The 21,047-nt window shown below is 44.8% G+C and overlaps 1 protein-coding gene across 1 annotated transcript in view; it reads right to left on the bottom strand.

The window, feature by feature from the left end:
- MAP3K15 (mitogen-activated protein kinase kinase kinase 15) overlaps nucleotides 1-21,047 on the bottom strand; it is a 246,053-nt gene that overhangs the window by 139,161 nt on the left and 85,845 nt on the right. The window lies entirely within an intron of this gene.

Here is a 21,047-nt window from a genome sequence, read left to right as displayed (position 1 = left end):
ATAGGAAGCTGAAGAAAACGATAACTTGATATCTGCGATCTGATGTCTAGAGACATCCACGTTTTTCATGTAAATGAGCTGTTAAAATCTATGATATAAAGACTGATCTGCATGACGATCTGCCTCCAGAGATTATTTTCCACGAAAGGTGGAGTTACCACTCCACCGCTGTTGCAATACAACAGAGCTGTGAGAGCTGCAGCTGCTAATGTCTCACCTGGTAATGCCTCCTTTTATTTATAATAATCTCTGGAGGCAGATTCTCACGCGGATCAATGTACGGCCCATATTCCTGAAGAGCTCATTTACATACAAGAAAAAAACGGATTTCTCTGGACTAAGACATCAGATTGCAGATAACACGGTATCATTTTATTTCAATTCCTATAACCTACATATAGACAGCTTAGGAGGGTTGATCCCACTGACAGATTCCTTTTAAGCAAAAATCTTTGAGCCTTTGTTGGAATATTTCAGGGGGCTACATGGCAGGTCTTGAGCCTCCAAACCCTTTCTTCTTTGCAATAATACAAAGGCTAATTTGGTGGTGGGGGGGGGGGGGGTTCAAACACTATGGGGTAAAAGAAAGTGAATGCATCAAAACTGTAACATATCCTCTAAAATTTATAGATATAAATAAAACCGAGAAAGCTGAATTCTGATGAGTAAATAACATCCACTCATCTAAATATAGAAAACCCGGAGAAAGTTTCATGAGCACGAACGTGGTTCCTTTGGTTAAACTTGGCTCCTTCAATTAATCTAATGACAATAAGTTATGTAACAATCAGGAAAAGAACAAAACCAGGGGGCCTGCATTCCCCGATTATTTGTGGAGCTCTAGATCCCAAGTTTAGGGTCCTTCAGACGAAAATAGGCCGATGCAGAACAAGCATCCCTAGTGAACATCTATGTCCCCATCAGATCGAGCTGCCCGGCTTCCATAAATCTCAGTCAATATTTATTTAAATCCAGTTTGCTAACATAGCAGTTCCAGCGCTGATAGATAATACATAACCATGATACTTATTTACTTTTTAAACAAGACTAATTGGTTTTGACTATTTAAAGATATATTCCAATGTCCCTGCCTATAGTTGTGGTAAGTGGGAGGATGGTATAATTAATAACAGAGTGACAGCGTGGTCTGTGATGAGAATCCCTGCCAGTGCCCTTATAAAAAACATTTCATTGTGAGAAGTCAGAAATGTTTAAACCAAGTGCACGCGTCTGTTGTGTGACACTGCGGTATACTAATACTGGCATACCAAAAATGTGGTGGAAAATTGGCAAAATGTCATAAATATGCCCCCTAGCCAATGTGAAACCTTCATTACCGTGTTTTGCATGCTAGCATTTCAGTCAGTGTCATTTAGTGTTCCCATAAGTGCATTCATTTAGGCCGGTTTCACACGTCAGTGGCTCCGGTACGTGAGGTGACAGTTTCCTCACGTACCGGAAACACTGACACACGTAGACACATAAAAATCAATGCATCTGTGCAGATGTCATTGATTTTTTGCAGACCGTGTGTCTGTGTGCCAAACACGGAGACATGTCAGTGTTCGTGGGAGCGCACGTATTACACGGACCTATTAAAGTCAATGGGTCCGTGTAAAACACGTACCGCACACGGACATTGTCGTGTGCAGTCCGTGTGCCGTGCAGGAGACAGCACTACATTAAGCGCTGCCCCCCCTACTGGTGCTGAAGCCGCGATTCATATCTTCCCTGCAGCAGCGTTTGCTGTAGAGAAGATATGAATAATAGTGTTTAAAATAAAGATCTATGTGCCCAAAGCCCTCCCACCCCCTGTGCGCCCCCCCCCCCCCCCCCCGCCCCCGCTGTTCTGAAAATACTCACCCGGCTCGCTCCCTTGCCGGCGCTGCTTCCTCTCCTGGACGCATCTTCTCCTGTATGCGGTCACGTGGGGCCGCTCATTTACAGTAATGAATATGCGGCTCCACCTCCCATAGGGGTGGAACCGCATATTCATTACTGTAATCGGCAGCCCCACGTGACCGCATACAGGAGAAGATGCGGCCAGAACAGGAAGCAGCGACAGCCAACAAGGGAGTCGGGTGAGTATTTTCAAAACAGCGGGGGGGCACATAGATCTTTATTTTAAACACTATTATTCATATCTTCTCTGCAGCAAACGCTGCTGCAGGGAAGATATGAATCGGGGCTTCAGCACCAGATACTGGTACGTGTGGTACCCAGCACGGTGCGTGTGGTACCCAGTGGGCACTGATGTGCCACAGAAACGTAGGGGCACACGGACACGGATAATTCTGGTACCAGAATTATCTGGACGTGTGAAACCGGCCTTATATAGCGCCAACACATTGAGAGATGGTCAGCACTCACGTGTTCATGACCCTATATTGACTCACAATCTACATTTACAATCAACCAGTGAGATTTGGCATTTTTTTTTTCGTTTTGTTTTTTTGGGGTGGGGACGGGTTGAATGTTCGTAAAAAAACCAAGAGTACCCAGATGAAATACACCCAAATAATTAATTAGAGTGGTGTGATAATGGTGCAGACAGAGGGATTGAGCCCTCTGCATCATTTTTGGGTGTATACACCTACTGGAGGCAGACACTCAGACGTAGTAGACGGAGTAGGCGTAAATGTCCGAAAATGATGCAAGTCAGAGGGCTCGTTCACTCTGAGCCTCGGTTTCCACATGCGCTCACTCAAACATCCTCAAACCCCTGATGTAGCTAGGTCTCTGGTGAAACATGTCGGGAAGTCTTTAGGGCACTTTTTAATCAGCATTGGCCAGTTGTGTATGGTTAGTTTAACCCCTTCATGACCCAGCCTATTTTGACCTTAAAGACCCTGCCATTTTTTGCAATTCTGACCAGTGTCCCTTTATGAGGTAATAACTCAGGAACGCTTCAACGGATCCTAGCGATTCTGAGACTGTTTTTTCATGACATATTGGGCTTCATGTTAGTGGTAAATTTAGGTCGATAATTTCTGCGTTTATTTGTGAAAAAAAAAACGGAAATTTGGCGAAAATTTTGAAAATTTCGCAATTTTCACATTTTGAATTTTTATTCTGTTAAACCAGAAAGTTATGTGACACAAAATAGTTAATAAATAACATTTCCCACATGTCTACTTTACATCAGCACAATTTTGGAAACAAATTTTTTTTTTTTTGCTAGGAAGTTATAAGGGTTAAAATTTGACCAGTGATTTCTCATTTTTACAACAAAATATACAAAACCATTTTTTTAGGGACCATCTCACATTTGAAGTCAGTTTGAGGGTTCTATATGGCTGAAAATACCCAAAAGTGACACCATTCTAAAAACTGCACCCCTCAAGGTGCTCAAAACCACATTCAAGAAGTTTATTAACCCTTCAGGTGTTTCACAGCAGCAGAAGCAACATGGAAGGAAAAAATGAACATTTAACTTTTTAGTCATAAAAATTATCTTTTAGCAACAATTTTTTTTATTTTCCCAAGGGTAAAAGGAGAAACTGGACCACGAAAGTTGTTGTCCAATTTGTCCTCAGTACGCAGATACCTCATATGTGGGGGTAAACCACTGTTTGGGCGCACGGCAGGGCTCGGAAGGGAAAGAGCGCCATTTGACTATTTTAATGAAAAATTGGCTCCAATCTTTAGCAGACACCATGTCGCGTTTGGAGAGCCCCTGTGTGCCTAAACATTGGAGCTCCCCCACAAGTGACCCCATTTTGGAAACTAGACCCTCCAAGGAACTTATCTAGATGCATAGTGAGCACTTTAAACCCTCAGGTGCTTCACAAATTGGTCCGTAAAAACGAAAAAGTACTTTTTATTTTTTCACAAAAAAATTTCTTTTAGCCTCAATTTTTTCATTTTCACATGGGCAATGGAATAAAATGGATCCTAAAATTTGTTGGGCAATTTCTCCTGAGTACGCCGATACCTCATATGTGGGGGTAAACCACTGTTTGGGCGCACGGCAAGGCGTGGAAGGGAAGGCGCGCCATTTGACTTTTTGAATGGAAAATTTGCTCCAATCGTTAGCGGACACCATGTCGCGTTTGGAGAGCCCCTGTGTGCCTAAACATTGGAGCTCCCCCACAAGTGACCCCATTTTGGAAACTAGACCCCCCAAGGAACTTATCTAGATGCATAGTGAGCACTTTAAACCCACAGGTGCTTCACAGAAGTTTATAACACAGAGCCGTGAAAATAAAAAATAATTTTTCTTTCCTCATAAATGATTTTTTAGCCCAGAATTTTTTATTTTCCCAAGGGTAACAGGAGAAATTGGACCACAAATAATGTTGTCCAGTTTGTCCTGAGTATGCTGATACCCCATATGTGGGGGTAAACCACTGTTTGGGCGCATGGCAGGGCTCGGAAGGGAAGGCATGCCATTTGGCTTTTTGAATGGAAAATTAGCTCCAATCATTAGCGGACACCATGTCACGTTTGGAGAGCCCCTGTGTGCCTAAACATTGGAGCTCCACCACAAGTGACCCCATTTTGGAAACTAGACCTCCCAAGGAACTAATCTATATGTGGTGAGCACTTTGAACCCCCAAGTGCTTCACAGAAGTTTATAACGCAAAGGCATGAAAATAAAAAAATAATATTTCTTTTCTCAAAAATGATTTTATAGCCCGCAATTTTTTATTTTCCCAAGGGTAATAGGAGAAATTTGACCCCAAGAGTTGTTGTCCAGTTTCTCCTGAGTACACGGATACCCCATATGTGGGGGTAAACCACTGTTTGGGCACATGCCGGGACTCGGAAGTGAAGTAGTGACGTTTTGAAAGGCAGACTTTGATGGAATGCTCTGTGGGCGTCACGTTGCGTTTGCAGAGCCCCTGATGTGCCTAAACAGTAGAAACCCCCCACAAGTGACCTCATTTTGGAAACTAGACCCCCAAAGGAACTTATCTAGATGTGTGGTGAGCACTTTGAAACCCCAAGTGCTTCACAGAAGTTTATAACGTAGAGCCGTGAAAATAAAAAATAATTTTTCTTTCCTCAAAAATAATTTTTAGCCCGCAATTTTTTATTTTCCCAAGGGTAACAGGAGAAATTGGACCCCAAAAGTTGTTGTCCAGTTTCTCCTGAGTACGCTGATACCCCATATGTGGGGGTAAACCACTGTTTGGGCACACGTCGGGGCTCGGATTGGAGAGCGCACCATTTGACTATTGTAACGCAAGATTGGCTGGAATCAATGGTGGCGCCATGTCGCGTTTGGAGACCCCCTGATGTGCCTAAACAGTGGAAACCCCTCAATTCTAACTCCAACACTAACCCCAACACACCCCTAACCACAACCATAAGGCTATGTGCCCACGTTGCGGATTTGTGTGCGGATTTTTCCGCACCGTCTTTGAAAAATCTGCAGGTAAAACGCACTGCGCTTTACCTGCGGATTTCCAGTGATTTTTGTGTGGATTTCACCTGCGGATTCCTATTATGGAGCAGGTGTAAAACGCTGCGGAATCCGCACAAAGAATAGACATGCTGCGGAAAATACAACGCAGAGTTTCCGCTCTGTATTTTCCGCACCATGGGCACAGCGGATTTGGTTTTCCAGTTTTACGTGGTACTGTAAACGTGATGTTAAACTGCTACGAATCCGCAGCGACCAATCCGCTGCGGATCCACAGCCAAATCCGCACTGTGTGCACATAGCCTAATTTTAACCCTAATTCCAACCCTAGCCCTAATTCTAACACTAGCCCTAAGTGCAACCCTAGCCCTAAGTGCAACCCTAGCCCTAAGTGCAACCCTAGCTCTAAGTGCAACCCTAGCCCTAAGTGCAACCCTAGCCCTAAGTGCAACCCTAGCCCTAAGTGCAACCCTAGCCCTAAGTGCAACCCTAGCCCTAAGTGCAACCCTAGCCCTAAGTGCAACCCTAGCCCTAAGTGCAACCCTAGCCCTAAGTGCAACACTAACAATAAGTGCAACCCTAAGTGCAACGATATCCCTAAGTGCAACCCTAGCCCTAAGTGCAACACTAATCCTAAGTGCAACCCCAACCCTAAGTGCAACCCTAAGTGCAACCCTAGCCCTAAGTGCAACACTAACAATAAGTGCAACGCCAACCCTAAGTGCAACCCTAGCCCTAAGTGCAACACTAACCCTAAGTGCAACCCCAACCCTAAGTGCAACCCTAAGTGCAACCCTAGCCCTAAGTGCAACACTAACAATAAGTGCAACCCCAACCCTAAGTGCAACCCTAAGTGCAACGATATCCCTAAGTGCAACCCTAGCCCTAAGTGCAACACTAACCCTAAGTGCAACCCCAACCCTAAGTGCAACCCTAAGTGCAACCCCAGCCCTAAGTGCAACCCTAAGTGCAACCCTAACCCTAAGTGCAACCCTAAGTGCAACCCTAACCCTAAGTGCAACCCTAGCCCTAAGTGCAACCCTAGCCCTAAGTGCAACCCTAAGTGCAACCCTAGCCCTAAGTGCAACCCTAGCCCTAAGTGCAACCCTAGCCCTAAGTGCAACCCTAAGTGCAACCCTAACCCTAAGTGCAACCCTAGCCCTAAGTGCAACCCTAGCCCTAAGTGCAACCCTAGCCCTAAGTGCAACCCTAGCCCTAAGTGCAACCCTAGCCCTAAGTGCAACCCTAGCCCTAAGTGCAACCCTAACCCTAAGTGCAACCCTAACCCTAAGTGCAACCCTAACCCTAAGTGCAACCCTAACCCTACCCCGAACCCTAACGGAAAAGCAAAAATAAATATATTTTCTGTATTTTATTATTTTCCCTACCTATGGGGGGGATGAAGGGGGGGGGTTTATTTACTATTTTTTTTATTTTGATCGCTGTGTAAGAACATATCACAGCGATCAAAATGTACAGGGAACAAATCTGCCGCCCGGCAGATTCGGCGGGCGCACTGCGCCCGCCATTTTCCAATATGGCGGCGCCCATGCGAGAAGACCGAGGACACTGGGACAAGGTAAGTATGGGGGGTGCGATCGGACAGCGGGGGGGGGGGAGCGGAGGAGGGTCAGAGGGGAGAGGAAGGTGCTTAGGACAGGACGGAGGGATACGGCAGATCGCAGCCGTCAGTCGGTGAGGGGGCCAGATCAGGGTCTCCAGCCATGGCCAATGCTATTGCAGCATCGGCCATGGCTGGATTGTAATATTTCACCAATTTTCATAGGTGAAATATTACAGATTGCTCTGATTGGCTGTTTCACTATCAACAGCCAATCAGAGCTATCGTACCCACAGGGGGGCGAAGCCACCCCCTCTGGGCTGTAGTACCACTCCCCCTGTCCCTGCAGGTCGGGTGAAATTGGAGTTAACCCTTTCACCCGGCCTGCAGGGACGCGATCCGACCATGACGCATATGCTGCGTCACAGGTCGGATTGGCACAGGTTTTCATGATGCATGCGCTGCGTCAAAGGTCGGGAAGGGGTTAAAGGAAGTGAAGTAGCGGCCACACCGAGCAATTCCTATAAACCATAACAGAGTATGAATGAATGGGATAAGGATAAGTGCAACAATGATATTGTGATTAATGAGAAATAAGGATATTCTCTAGTAGTACTCTAATAGTCCCTCAAAACACATTTGTTCAGAGCGGCCTATCATGTTCCCTAATCAGTTATTTTATGTTTGTGTGTAACCCATTCACTATCTCCATCTATCCCCCACTCCCTGAAGATGGCTGGACCATCATTGTAAATACATCATTGTAAATACACACCTGTACTTTGCATCCCCCCCACCTCATTGTAGATTGTAAGCTCTCATGAGCAGGGGCGTCTTGTGTTGCTTTAATTATTGTATTGTTAACAATGTTACTTATGTCTGTTGTGCTTGAAGCTGTTAAACTTTAAAGCGCTGCGGAACATGTTGGCGCTGTATAAATAAAGATTATTGTTATTATAATTACTACACACTGACCTCTGCAAGGTTTTAATAATATTCCTTTTAAATAGTGAATTAAAAGTTACTTTTTATGGTCTTTAGATAGGGTTTTTGTTGCCTTTTGGCAAATTGTAATTAATGGCTGAATGCCCTAAACTGACTTTGTGAACAGCAATATCTTTGTGTCGAATAAAGAATGCACAGCACTTTCCATTATATTCCACTTTGTCCACTGGTATTTATAATATACTAGCTGAAGAGCCCGGCGTTGCCTGGGCATAGTAAATATCTGTGGTTAGTTATAGCATGTCACTTCTCTTATTTTCCCATCACTCCTCTCATTTTCCCAATCACATCTCTCATTTTCTCCCTCACACCTCTCATTTTCTCCCTCACACCTCTCATTTTCTCCCTCATTCCTCATTCCCGCCTAACACTTGTCATTTCGACCTCACATCTGTCATTTTCCGATCAGTACACTATTTTCCCTCACACCTCTCATTTTCTCCCTCATTCCTCATTCCCGCCTAACACTTGTCATTTCGACCTCACATCTGTCATTTTCCGATCAGTACACTATTTTCCCTCACTCCTCTCATTTTGCACTCACACCTTTTCATTTTCACCTCACACCTCTCATTTTCACCTCAGTATATACATGTTTGTCATCTCCCTTATATATAGTATACACCTGTATGTCATCTCCTGTATATAGTATATACCTGTATGTCATCTCCTCCTGTATATAGTATATACCTGTAGGTAATCTGCTCCCGTATATAGTATATATCTGTGTGTCATCTCCTGTATATAGTATATACCTGTATGTCATCTTCTATATATAGCATATACCTGTATGTCATCTCCTCCTGTATATAGTATATACCTGTAGGTAACCTGCTCCTGTATATAGTATATACCTGTGTGTCATCTCCTCCTGTATATAGTATATACCTGTAGGTAATCTGCTCCTGTATATAGTATATATCTGTGTCATCTCCTGTATATAGTATATACCTGTATGTCATCTTCTATATATAGCATATACCTGTATGTCATATCCTCCTGTATATAGTATATACCTGTAGGTAATCTGCTCCTGTATATAGCATATACCTGTATGTCATCTCCTCCTGTATATAGTATATACCTGTAGGTAATCTGCTCCTGTATATAGTATATATCTGTGTGTCATCTCCTGTATATAGTATATACCTGTATGTCATCTTCTATATATAGCATATACCTGTATGTCATCTCCTCCTGTATATAGTATATACCTGTAGGTAATCTGCTCCTGTATATAGTATATACCTGTGTGTCATCTCCTCCTGTATATAGTATATACCTGTATGTCATCTCCTCCTCTATATAGTATATACCTGTTTGTCATCTCTCCTGTATATAGTATATATCTGTGTGTCATCTCCCCTGTATATAGTATATACCTGTGTGATCTCCTGTATTAGACCTCGTTAACACGTTATTTGCTCAGTATTTTTACCTCAGTATTTGTAAGATAAATTGGCAGCCTGATAAATCCCCAGCCAACAGGAAGCCCTCCCCCTGGCAGTATATATTAGCTCCCCCATGTACATAATAGACAGGTCATGTGACTGACAGCTGCTGTATTTCCTATATGGTACATTTGTTGATCTTGTAGTTTGTCTGCTTATTAATCAGATTTTTATTTTTGTAGGCTAATACCAGACTTGTGTGTGTTTTAGGGCGAGTTTCGTCTGTCAAGTTGTGTGTGTTGAGTTTTGTGTGGCAACATGCGTGTAGCAACTTTTTGTGTGTCGAGTTGCATGTGACAGGTTAGTGTAGCAAGTTGTGTGCAGCAAGTTTTGCGCATGGCGAGTTTTGCACGTGGTGAGTTTTATGTCTGGTGCCTTTTGAGTATGTGCAAGTTTTGTGTGAGGCAACTTTTGCATGTGTTGCAAATTTTGTGCATGTGGCAATTTTTCCGCGTGTGCAAGTTTTGCGTGTGGCGAGTTTTCCATGAGGTGAGTTTTGCACTTGTGGCGAGTTTTGCGTGAGCCTAGTTTTTGCATGTGGCGAGTTTTGCGCGTGGTGAGTTTTGAGCGGCGACTTTTGTGTTTCGACTTTTATGTGGCGAGGTTGGTGTATGTGTGGTGAAATGTGTGCTGAGGGTGGTATATGTGTTCAAGCACGTGGTAGTGTGTGGCGCATTTTGTGTGTGTGTTCATATCCCCGTGTGTGGTGAGTATCTCATGTCGGGGCCCCACCTTAGCAACTGATCGGTATATACTCTTTGGCGCCATCGCTCTCATTCTTTAAGTCCTCCTTGTTCACATCTGGCAGCTGTCAATTTGCCTCCAACACTTTTCCTTTCACTTTTTTCCCCATTATGTAGATAGGGGCAAAATTGTTTGGTGAATTGGAACGCGCGGGGTTAAAATTTCACCTCACAACGTAGCCTATGACGCTCTCAGGGTCCAGACGTGTGACTGTGCAAAATTTAGTTGCTGTAGCTGCGACGCTTCCAACACTTTTCCTTTCACTTTTTTCCCCATTATGTAGATAGGGGCAAAATTGTTTGGTGAATTGGAACGCGCGGGGTTAAAATTTCGCCTCACAACGTAGCCTATGACGCTCTCGAGGTCCAGACGTGTGACTGTGCAAAATTTTGTGGCTGTAGCTGCGACGGTGCAGATGCCAATCCCGGACATACACACACATACACACATTCAGCTTTATATAGTAGATTTTTTAAAGCACTGTGGGCCTTGATGTTTAAAGTACCGTATATACTCGAGTATAAGCCGAGATTTTCAGCCCAAATTTTAGGGCTGAAAGTGCCCCCCTCGGCTTATACTCGAGTCACGGTAGCGGTGGGGTCGGCAGGTGAGGGGCTGAGGGCGCTGGGGTATACTTACCTAGTCCCAGCGATCCTCGCGCTGTCCCTGCCGTCCCACGGGCTTCGGCGCTGCAGCTTCTTCCTCTCTTCAGCAGTCACGTGGGACCGCTCATTACAGAAATGAATAAGCGGCTCCACCTCCCATAGGGGCGGAGCCGCTTATTCATTTCTCTAATCAGCGGTGCCGGTGACCGCTGATAGAGAAAGAAGCTGCAGCGCCGAAGACAGGAGGGGACAGCGCGAGGATCGCCAGGACTAGGTGAGTATGTAATATTCACCTGTCCTCGTTCCAGCCGCCGGGCGTCGCTCCATTTTCCCGGCCGGCGCCTCCATCTTCCCGGCGTCTGCACTCTGACTGTTCAGGCAGAGGGCGCGATGACGCATATAGTGTGCGCGGCGCCCTCTGCCTGATCAGTCAGAGCAGAGACGCCGGGAAGATGGAGGCGCCGGAACGAGACGCTGGGAGCTGCAATCAAGGGAGGTGAGTATGTGTTTTTTTTTTTTTATTGCAGCAGTAGCAGCGGCAGCACAGATTAATGTGGAGCATCTATGGGGCACAGTGAACGGTGCAGAGCACCGTATAAGGCACAGCTAGGGGGCACAATGAACGGTGCAGAGCACCGTATAAGGCACAGCTAGGGGGCACAATGAACGGTGCAGAGCACCGTATAAGGCACAGCTAGGGGGCACAATGAACGGTGCAGAGCACCGTATAAGGCACAGCTAGGGGGCACAATGAACGGTGCAGAGCACCGTATAAGGCACAGCTAGGGGGCACAATGAACGGTGCAGAGCACCGTATAAGGCACAGCTAGGGGGCACAATGAACGGTGCAGAGCACCGTATATGGCACAGCTAGGGGGCACAATGAACGGTGCAGAGCACCGTATATGGCACATCTATGGGGCACAGTGAACGGTGCAGAGCACTGTATATGGCACATCTATGGGGCACAGTGAACGGTGCAGAGCACTGTATATGGCACAGCTAGGGGGCACAGTGAACGGTGCAGAGCACTATATGGGGCACAGCTATGGGGAAATATGAATGGTGTAGAGCACTATATGGCACAGCTATGGGGAAATAATGATCTATTTTTATTTTTTAAATTCACCGGTAAATGCTGCATTTCCACCCTAGGCTTATACTCGAGTCAATAAGTTTTCCCAGTTTTTTGTGGCAAAATTAGGGGGGTCGGCTTATACTCGGGTCGGCTTATACTCGAGTATATACGGTATGTAGAAAATTATTGAAAAATTGACATACTTTTGTTTTTTTGCAGTATGGTTTAGGTATGGCATTTTTTCTATAGGCCGTAGTGCAGCGGTGTCCTCACTGTGCAAAGATGAGGCAGTGACCCAGGAAAGTTCAAAGTAAACGTAGGTTTAAAGGGACTCTGTCACCTGAATTTGGCGGGACTGGTTTTGGGTCATATGGGCGGAGTTTTCGGGTGTTTGATTCACCCTTTCTTTACCCGCTGGCTGCATGCTGGCTGCAATATTGGATTGAAGTTCATTCTCTGTCCTCCATAGTACACGCCTGCACAAGGCAAGATTGCTTTGCGCAGGCATGTACTATGGAGGACAGAGAATGAACTTCAATCCAATATTGCAGCCAGCATGCAGCCAGCGGGTAAGGAAAGGGTGAATCAAACACCCGAAAACTCCGCCCATATGACCCAAAACCAGTCCCGCCAAATTCAGGTGACAGGTTCCCTTTAATGTCCAAAACTTACAAACAAAAGAGACAGTATCCTCCGGATCGCAGCCGGGAAAAAAAAGACAGTCCGTGACTTGTTTACGTGGGCGACTGCACCGCCGTGTTTGCTGAGGGTGCCAGGCCTTTTGGCTCTGCTTGGCCCTGTGTTGCCTCACACAGGTTGAGCTCTGCAGAGCCTTCTACTCTGCCTGCTTGCAAGACCAAAACTGACACACCCAACCCTCAGCTTCAGGGGATTTTTACCCAAGAACCTGTGGCTGTTGGCCACATGCAAAATCCCAGGCCGTGAGAGGGTGAGGAAACGGACCGCCCAACTACCATCCTGTAGTCCGTTTAAAAAATAAAAGCCCAAAGCAGGTTTTCTTAAATCTGCCTTGGACAAATAGCTTGCCCAAAGCCAACACTCACTTTTATTCTGCATTGCAATCACAGCTATGCCTGTAACTGCAATGTACTCCCATGGCCTCAATATGCTTGTGTGCGCATCCTGGGGGACACATAGCGACCCTCGCACATGACCCAGGTCACTGCCTCACAAGGCTTAAATATATTTTTACATATTATAAAATAAAAATTTCACAATGTCAAAAAGCTAACTAAATCTAACAAAAAAACTGCTGGAAGTTCTTAGCGTTTTTGTTCCTTTTTTGGTGTTGTGTGCTACGGAGGCTTCACTGGTGTTATAGTGGGGTTACTATGGCTTGCTTTTTGCATGAATTTTCAATTTCAGGATAGGGATGACATGCTCACGCACTCCGTATACATTGGCATTGAACGATGGTACAAACAAACACACATCAACTGGAACAGTTCTGTCTAGAAGGAAACGTCATAGCTAAAGATACAACAACCTAAGTGCAAAGGAAAGCATACAACGCCGCTCTGTGCAAACACTACTGTGCTATGTTTGGCAGTCAACTAGTTTTCATTCACATTGTTGCCTTTATAAGTTAAATATTTTCCATATTTTTCCTCCCATCCAGGTTACCTTAATGTAACTATTTGATTACTCAAATAAAAGGACAGACAAATATTTGACAAGTATAATAATAAAATAAAAAGTCATCTTGACGCATAGTTACGGTAATTGATTGTACAAATATTTCATTTTTTCCAAAGAATTTATACCATCTAAAAATAAAAAGGAAGATAAACACTCTACACTATTTGCAATGAGTCAAATGCACCAACACTGTCCACCTGTCTCTAAAATAATCTAAATGTCTGATACGTGTGCATTTACTCATTGTAACATCCATTCATATGTTATCATACATCAGATGATAATGTCTATTATTCTGTATGTGTGGTCATATAAGGACAAACTACGGAAATAGTGTCACATTTTAGGAACACGTGGGACTATCTCGGAGAATGAAGGGGCCAAATGATCGCTTACGTACTGTATCGATCTCTTCACGTGGATCTCAGGTAGCACAGCACAGTAGTCATACATACGTGCTGCAGATGCAGAGTTTGTGGTTTCAGCCATGGATCTATTATTTTATCATAAGGAGAATGATTACATAGATGCACAGATGCTTTACTATCCTCTGTAGGGTCAGTGGTTATCAACCATCTGACTTCCACATGTTCATATTACACAATAACAGTGCAAAGAAATACAAAGTGGACATAATCAGGTGCCAGCTCTTGTTTGCAAAATGCAGCTTGTATTCTTTTACTAACTAGATTGCTACACATTTGGATCTGTTTCTGCACCCTAGGCGTAGGTTTGGCATTGGTCTGGCTTTTGTAGACATTGGTTACCATATCGATACAGTAAGCTCATCGTCATACTACATTTAATTGATGCCAAAATATTCCATAGCACAATGAAATTCAGTGGGTTCATGAGTAAAATCCCTGATCACATGAGCTCACAATATATGAGGAGATGGGGTGATCCAAAAGGTAAAAAGTGCTAGTAGTGTCCGGTCCAGCTAAAATAAGGCTATGCATGTAAAACTGCATGAATCAGTCACTAGACAGTATCTGCACAGAAAGAGTGAGGAAGGGAGAAGTTACATTAGTGAGGTGACCTGACATTCCTGGCTAAAAGAGGAGTTTTTAGGGCACACTTAAAGGGAATCCATCACCCCATTTGACCTATCTAAACTATTAATATGGGCATTAAGGCTATTGACTGCAGAAAAAAACTCATAACCGTATGTCTCATGTCAGATGCCTTGTTGCTGATAAATCAACTTTTATCACTTTATAGAAGTGACCTCTTACAGTCTCTGGTGAGGATGATGCCTGGAGATAACTCTGCCCAGAGGCGTATCCCAGAGATGCATCTAGGGGGGGCACCCGGGGCATGTTCCCCAGGCGCAGCCAGCTGGGGGTGCAGTCAGGACGCCTAATGCGGCGGTCCGCAGTATATTCTCTGGCGGCTTCATTCTGCCACCCCCTGTACCCTGGACTTGGAGTCGCCATTCTCTGCGCTGGCTCCCAATTATCAGTTGTACTCGCATCTTACAGACACGAGTACAACTGCAACTGCAGGGTCAGAGCAACGGCAGCAGTGAGATCCTGTGTCATGTGATCACGCTGCTGACGTCACTCGCCAGCGCTGCAGAGGCGCACATGGGTGGCAAGTGCTCCAGTGGAGCTGGACACCGAAGATGGGGGAGATTTGGAGTGGGGATGGGGGATTTAATGTGTGTGGGGAGATTTGGAGTGGGGATGGGGAATTTAATGTGTGTGGGGAGATTTGGACTGGGGAGATTTAACGTGTGGGGGGAGATTTGGAGTGGGAATGCGGAGATTTATTGTGTGGGGGGAGATATGGAGTGCGGATGGGATTTAATGTGTGTGGGGGATATTTGGAGTGGGCATGGGGGGGATTTAACGTGTAGGGGAAATTTGGAGTGGGGATGGGGGGGATTTAATGTGTGTGGGGAGATCTGGAGAAGAGATGAGATTTAATATGTGGGGGAGATTTGGATTGGGGATGGGGGATTTAATGTGTGTGGGGAGATTTGGACTGGGGAGATTTAACGTGTGGGGGGAGATTTGGAGTGGGAATGCGGAGATTTATTGTGTGGGGGGAGATATGGAGTGCGGATGGGATTTAATGTGTGTGGGGGATATTTGGAGTGGGCATGGGGGGGATTTAACGTGTAGGGGAAATTTGGAGTGGGGATGGGGGGGATTTAATGTGTGTGGGGAGATCTGGAGAAGAGATGAGATTTAATATGTGGGGGAGATTTGGATTGGGGATGGGGGATTTAATGTGTGTGGGGAGATCTGGAGAAGAGATGAGGACTGATTTAATGTGTGGGGGAGATTTGGAGTGGGGAGATTTAACATGTGGGGGGAGATTTAACATGTGGGAGGAGATTTGGAGTGGGAATGCGGAGACTTATTGTGTGGGGGGAGAGATCTGGAGTGCGGATGGGATTTGATGTGTGTGGGGAGATTTGGAGTGGGGATGGGGGGATTTAACGTGTGGGGGATTTGAAGACACAAAATGAAGAACAAAGGGGGAGATGAAGGGCATGTATGAAGAAATAGTATGGGGGATGGGGGGCATGTATAAGGAAACCGTATGGGTGAATGGGGGCATGTATGAGGAAACAGCATGGGGGATGGGTGCAGACACAGTTTGGTGAGTGGGGGGATGGGTGCAGACAGTATCAGGAACAAACGAGGGAATGTATGCGGACACAGTATGAGTAGCGATGGGAAAAATTTATGAGGTCACAGTATGGGGAGTGTGGGTGATGGGATGAGTGCAGACACATTATGTGGAGTCGGGGTTTGTGTGAGCAGGCAGTATAGACAGTAAGGGGGTAAATATATGAGGAGACAGTATGGTAAACCGGAGGGATGTGAGAGGAGACAGTAAGAGAAGGGAGGGGAATAGTTTAAAGGGAATCTGTCACCTCTCTTTGCCGCTATAAATTGTATACACTGTACCTTCTCATCACACTCCCCTCCTTGGTATATTGTCCCTTCCTGGCTGTACCTTTACACTATCTTCCCATACTACGCCTCCACTACTCAGTCTCTATTCTGTGACCACTCACTTTTCTCCCTCCATACTGTCTCCTTAAAGGTTAATCTGTCACCTCATTTTGCCGCTATATACTGCGCCCACCGCCATTAGCGGCTAATCGACAGCATTCTGTAATGCTGTGGATAAGCCCCTGGTGTAACCTGAAAGATAAGAAAAACAAGTTAGATTATACTCACCCAGAGGCGGTCCGGGTCCGATAAGTGTCACAGGTCCAGGTACGGCGCCTCCCATCTTCATGCGATGACGTCTTCTTCTTTGCTTCTGTTGGGGCTCCTGCGCAGGCGTAATTCTCAGTACGCCTGCGCAGGAACCGCAACAGAAGCAAAGAAGAGCACGTCATCACATGAAGATGAGAGGCGCCGGACCCAGACCTGCGATGCTCATCGGACCCAAACCGGGACCGCCCCGGGGTCATTACAGTAGTAGTGGAGGTGTAGCATGGGGAGACAGTGTAAAGGTACAACCAGGAAAGGACAATATACCATGGAGGGGGAGTGTGATGAGAGGGTACAGTGTAGAGACTGGGCCCTATAGGGAGGACAGTGTGAAGAGGGGTCCCAGCATGGAAGGGAGAGGTCAATGTGAAGAGCATGTACCATAAGAGGGACAGTGTGGGGGTCATGTTTTGTGCATACAATATAGTGAGTAGCAATTGTTTATTCAGGGGCTCAGTGTAGGTTAGATATTTTTATTCAGGAGCATTATTATGACACTTCTATCTTTAAGGGCATCATGTGGAGATTTGCTGCAGAAGACTGGAGATGATGGAAGACTGCAGATAAGAGCTGTGGATGAGAAAACTCATCTTGGGGCGAGTGAAGAAAATGAGACTCAAGAGATGATCTCATCTATAAGGTACTTGGATGTAAATGTTATTTGTGATACTGACTAATTCTCATGTTTTTATTTATGTTAGGATCATTAAAGGGGTTATCCAGGTTTGTGATGAGTCTGCAGTCATTCTACGTGACTGCAAACTTCTGAATTCTCACAGTGCGCACCGCTAATAATCTCGTGCCGGAGATTTACATACATGCGGTCACATGCTGACTAGATCTGTGGTCTCACTCAATGAAAATGAACTGAGCGAGGCCAGAAATGTTTAGTCAGAATGTGGCCAGAAGTATACAAACTGCATACCTGTGCTGACATGACCGTCCACACTTGCCACCAGCAAGGGAGAATCTCAAAAGTGTGCAGTGCATTCGTTGTAAGAATTCAGAATCCTGCAATGTCAGGATTCAGTTCTGCAGGTTCCAGTAGTCATCACACTTCACTCATATGCGAATTTCATACTTATGTTCCTGTGACAACGAGCTTCTCTTCTGCTTCTCTGTTTGTCACTGAACATAGAGAGCATTAGGGAGAGCAGCTTGTCGGTACATGACTAAGTGTGTTGCGCCAAACTGAATTCTTGCCCTGGGTGCCAGAAAACCTAGATACACCTCGGACTCCAGAGCTTGTTTTACATGACGGGGGAGTTACCAATGTGATGTGTAATGATTACCAGTGTTACCAGAGTGATGTGTGATGGCCGCTCTCTGCTTTCCTGATCTCACTGCAGAGCTGTGTGTGGTTATACCTGACATATTGCAGGTTCCTCTCAGCTTCCAGCTCACAGGCAGACATTGTTGCAATAGAGCAGAGCTCAGAGAGAAGCAAAAATTGTGTTTGCAAGAACACAAATTTAATTTCTCCTGTTCTGTGTTTGTCACTTGTCTCACACTGGTAACTCCCCTTCATGTAAAATAAGCTCTGGAGGCAGAGTTCTCTTCCAGGCAGCGTTCTCCTCAGAGCCTGGAAGAGGTCATTTATAAAAAGTGATAAAAGATGATTTCTCAGCCATAAGGCATTTAATATGATGTATACGGGTATGACATTTTTCAGCTGTCTTTAACCTGTATGCCCATATTAATAGTTTTGATCAAATGTGGTGACAAATACCTTTTAAAACTGTAGACAGTGGTAAATGTGTTGTCTGTGGTATTCCAAAGAAGTGGTGTGGCACAAAAAGTCTTGTATACTGAAATGGAAATTCGGATTACCAGTCATTGTATTAGTATGTTAGACTAAGGGTATGTTTCCATGTCCAGGAAACGCTGCGTGTTTGATGCTGCGTCAAACACGCAGCGTCCAGATGTTACGGCATAGTGGAGGGGATTTCATGAAATCCCGTCTCCACTATGCATTAAAAGACGCATGCGGCATACCCGCGGAAACGCACATGCGGCGCGTCTTTTAAGAACCCAGCATGTCCTTACATTGCTGAAACAACGCAAGGACAACGCAGGTGACCTGCCAGTGACCTCAGGTGCAGATTTCGTCAGGATTTTACCTGCATAAAATCCTGACCAAATCCTGATGCAATCCTGAACGTGGACACATACCCTTAGATCATTGGCAGAACAGAGAGCATTGGTAAGGTGGTAGACAGATGAGAGAGGAGATGAAAGATGTTACAGAACTTTGGAGAACTTTGTCATTGAGTGTGAGAAGTTTAGGTTGTATTCTGTAGTGGATGGACAAGCAGCACAATTACTGGCACAGGGTAGAAGCATAAGTGTAGCGACTGGACAAAAAATATCAGTGTGGATGCTATGTTCAGGATGGATTGGATAGAGAGCTTAGTAAAAGGAAATCCGTTAGCATTACAGTTGTGCTTGAAAGTTCGTGAACCCATCAGAATTCTTCATTTCTGCATAAATTTGACCTAAAACTACATTGAATTTCCACAAGTCCTAAAAGTGGATAAAGAGAGCCAAATAAAACTAATGAGACAATAATATTAGACTATCATTTTTTAAATGAGGCAAAGATCCATTATCACATGTCTGCGTTGCAAAAGTGTGTTAACCTTTAATATTAGAACAGGATTTGAATGTTAAACTAAGAGTCATGTTTTCATTTAAAGGGATGTCAAACAGGTGTGAGTTAGATACCCGTTTTAGTTCAAGAACAGGGACCTGGACCTATCAAAAGTCTCTGATCTTCACAACATTTTTGTGGAAGTGTAACATGGCACGAACACAGGAGATTTCTGTGGATCTCACAAGAAAAGTTGATGATGTTCATCAGGCTGGATAAGGTTACAAGACCACTATAGAGTTTGGACTCTACCAAAGTCAGTGATATTGTGTACAAAGGGTGGAAATTCAAGACCATTATAAAATTACTCGAGAAGTGATCGATCAACAAAGATCACTTGAGAAGCAAGTTGTATAACAGCGCAAGAAGTGACAAAGGAATCCAAGGTAACCCATAGGCAACTAGAGGCCTCTCTCACATTAGCTAATGCTAATGTGTGTTGTGAATTCTGTGGCTGAATTCACTTCTGTGGTCACAAGTGGTATTGCAGTCTCTGGGCTTCCTCCCTCAGGTGTTTTGGTGAGCTCGTTGGCTGCCTTGCTATTTAGCTCCACCTGAGTCTGTCTTCCTTGCTCCTTGTCAATGTTCCAGTGTTGGATCTGAGCTACTGCATCTTTCCTTGGGCCTGCTGCTCTGCTAGATAAGTGCTTCTAGTTTGTTTTCTGTTTTTTCTGTCCAGCTTGCTATTAACTTTTGCTGGAAGCTCTGAGAAGCAAAGGAGTGCACCGCCGTGCTGTTAGTTCGGCACGGTGGGTCTTTTTGCCCCTTTGCGTGGTTTTCGTTTTAGGGTTTTTGTAGACTGCATAGTTCTCTTTGCTATCCTCGCTCTGTCTAGAATATCGGGCCTCACTTTGCTGAATCTATTTCATTCCTACGTTTGTCTTTTCATCTTGCTAACAGTCATTATATGTGGGGGGCTGCCTATTCCTTTGGGGTATTTCTCTGAGGTAAGTCAGGCTTGTATTTCTATCTTCAGGCTAGTCAGCTCCTCAGGCAGTGTCGAGTTGCATAGGTAGTGATAGGCGCAATCCACTGCTGCTTATAGTTGTGTGAGGATAGATCAGGTACTGCAGTCTACAGAGATTCCACGTCTCAGAGCTCGTCCTATTGTTTTTGGTTATTGCCAGATCTCTGTATGTGCGCTGATTACTGCACGCTGTGTTGCCTGATTGCCAGCCATAACAAATGTGCATGAGTCTACCAGGAGGATAATGACAACCATGTTGTGCATGGCAGGATGGCAAGGAAAAAGGCACTGTTCTCCAAAAAGAACATTACTGCTGTTTGATAACGATAACCTAGACAAGCCAAAAGGCTATAGGAACAATTATTTAGAAGAAATTTGTTCTGATTGGACAAAGAAAAACACTGGATAACAGTATACAAAACTCCTGTCAACTGTGAAACATGGTGGTAGTATCAAGGTTTGGGCCAGTTTTGCTGCATCTGGCCAGAAAGGCTCACCATCACTGATGGAATAATGAATTGTCAATGTTATCACAAATTCTTAAAGGAAAATGTCAGGACATTTATCCATGGACCTGAATCCATGAATTTATCCAGGAATCTGAATCTCAAGAGAACTTGGGTATTTCAGGAAGACAACAACTCAAAGAACATATGTCGTTCTACAAAAGAATGGTTAAAGAATAATACATTTTGTAATGGCAAAGTCAAAGCCCTGATTTTA

This window comes from Ranitomeya imitator, chromosome 3 (genome assembly GCF_032444005.1).
Source record: "Ranitomeya imitator isolate aRanImi1 chromosome 3, aRanImi1.pri, whole genome shotgun sequence".
Lineage (NCBI taxonomy): Eukaryota > Metazoa > Chordata > Amphibia > Anura > Dendrobatidae > Ranitomeya > Ranitomeya imitator.
Note: the sequence above shows the minus strand (reverse complement) of the source record. Positions and strands in the feature narration are given on the sequence as shown.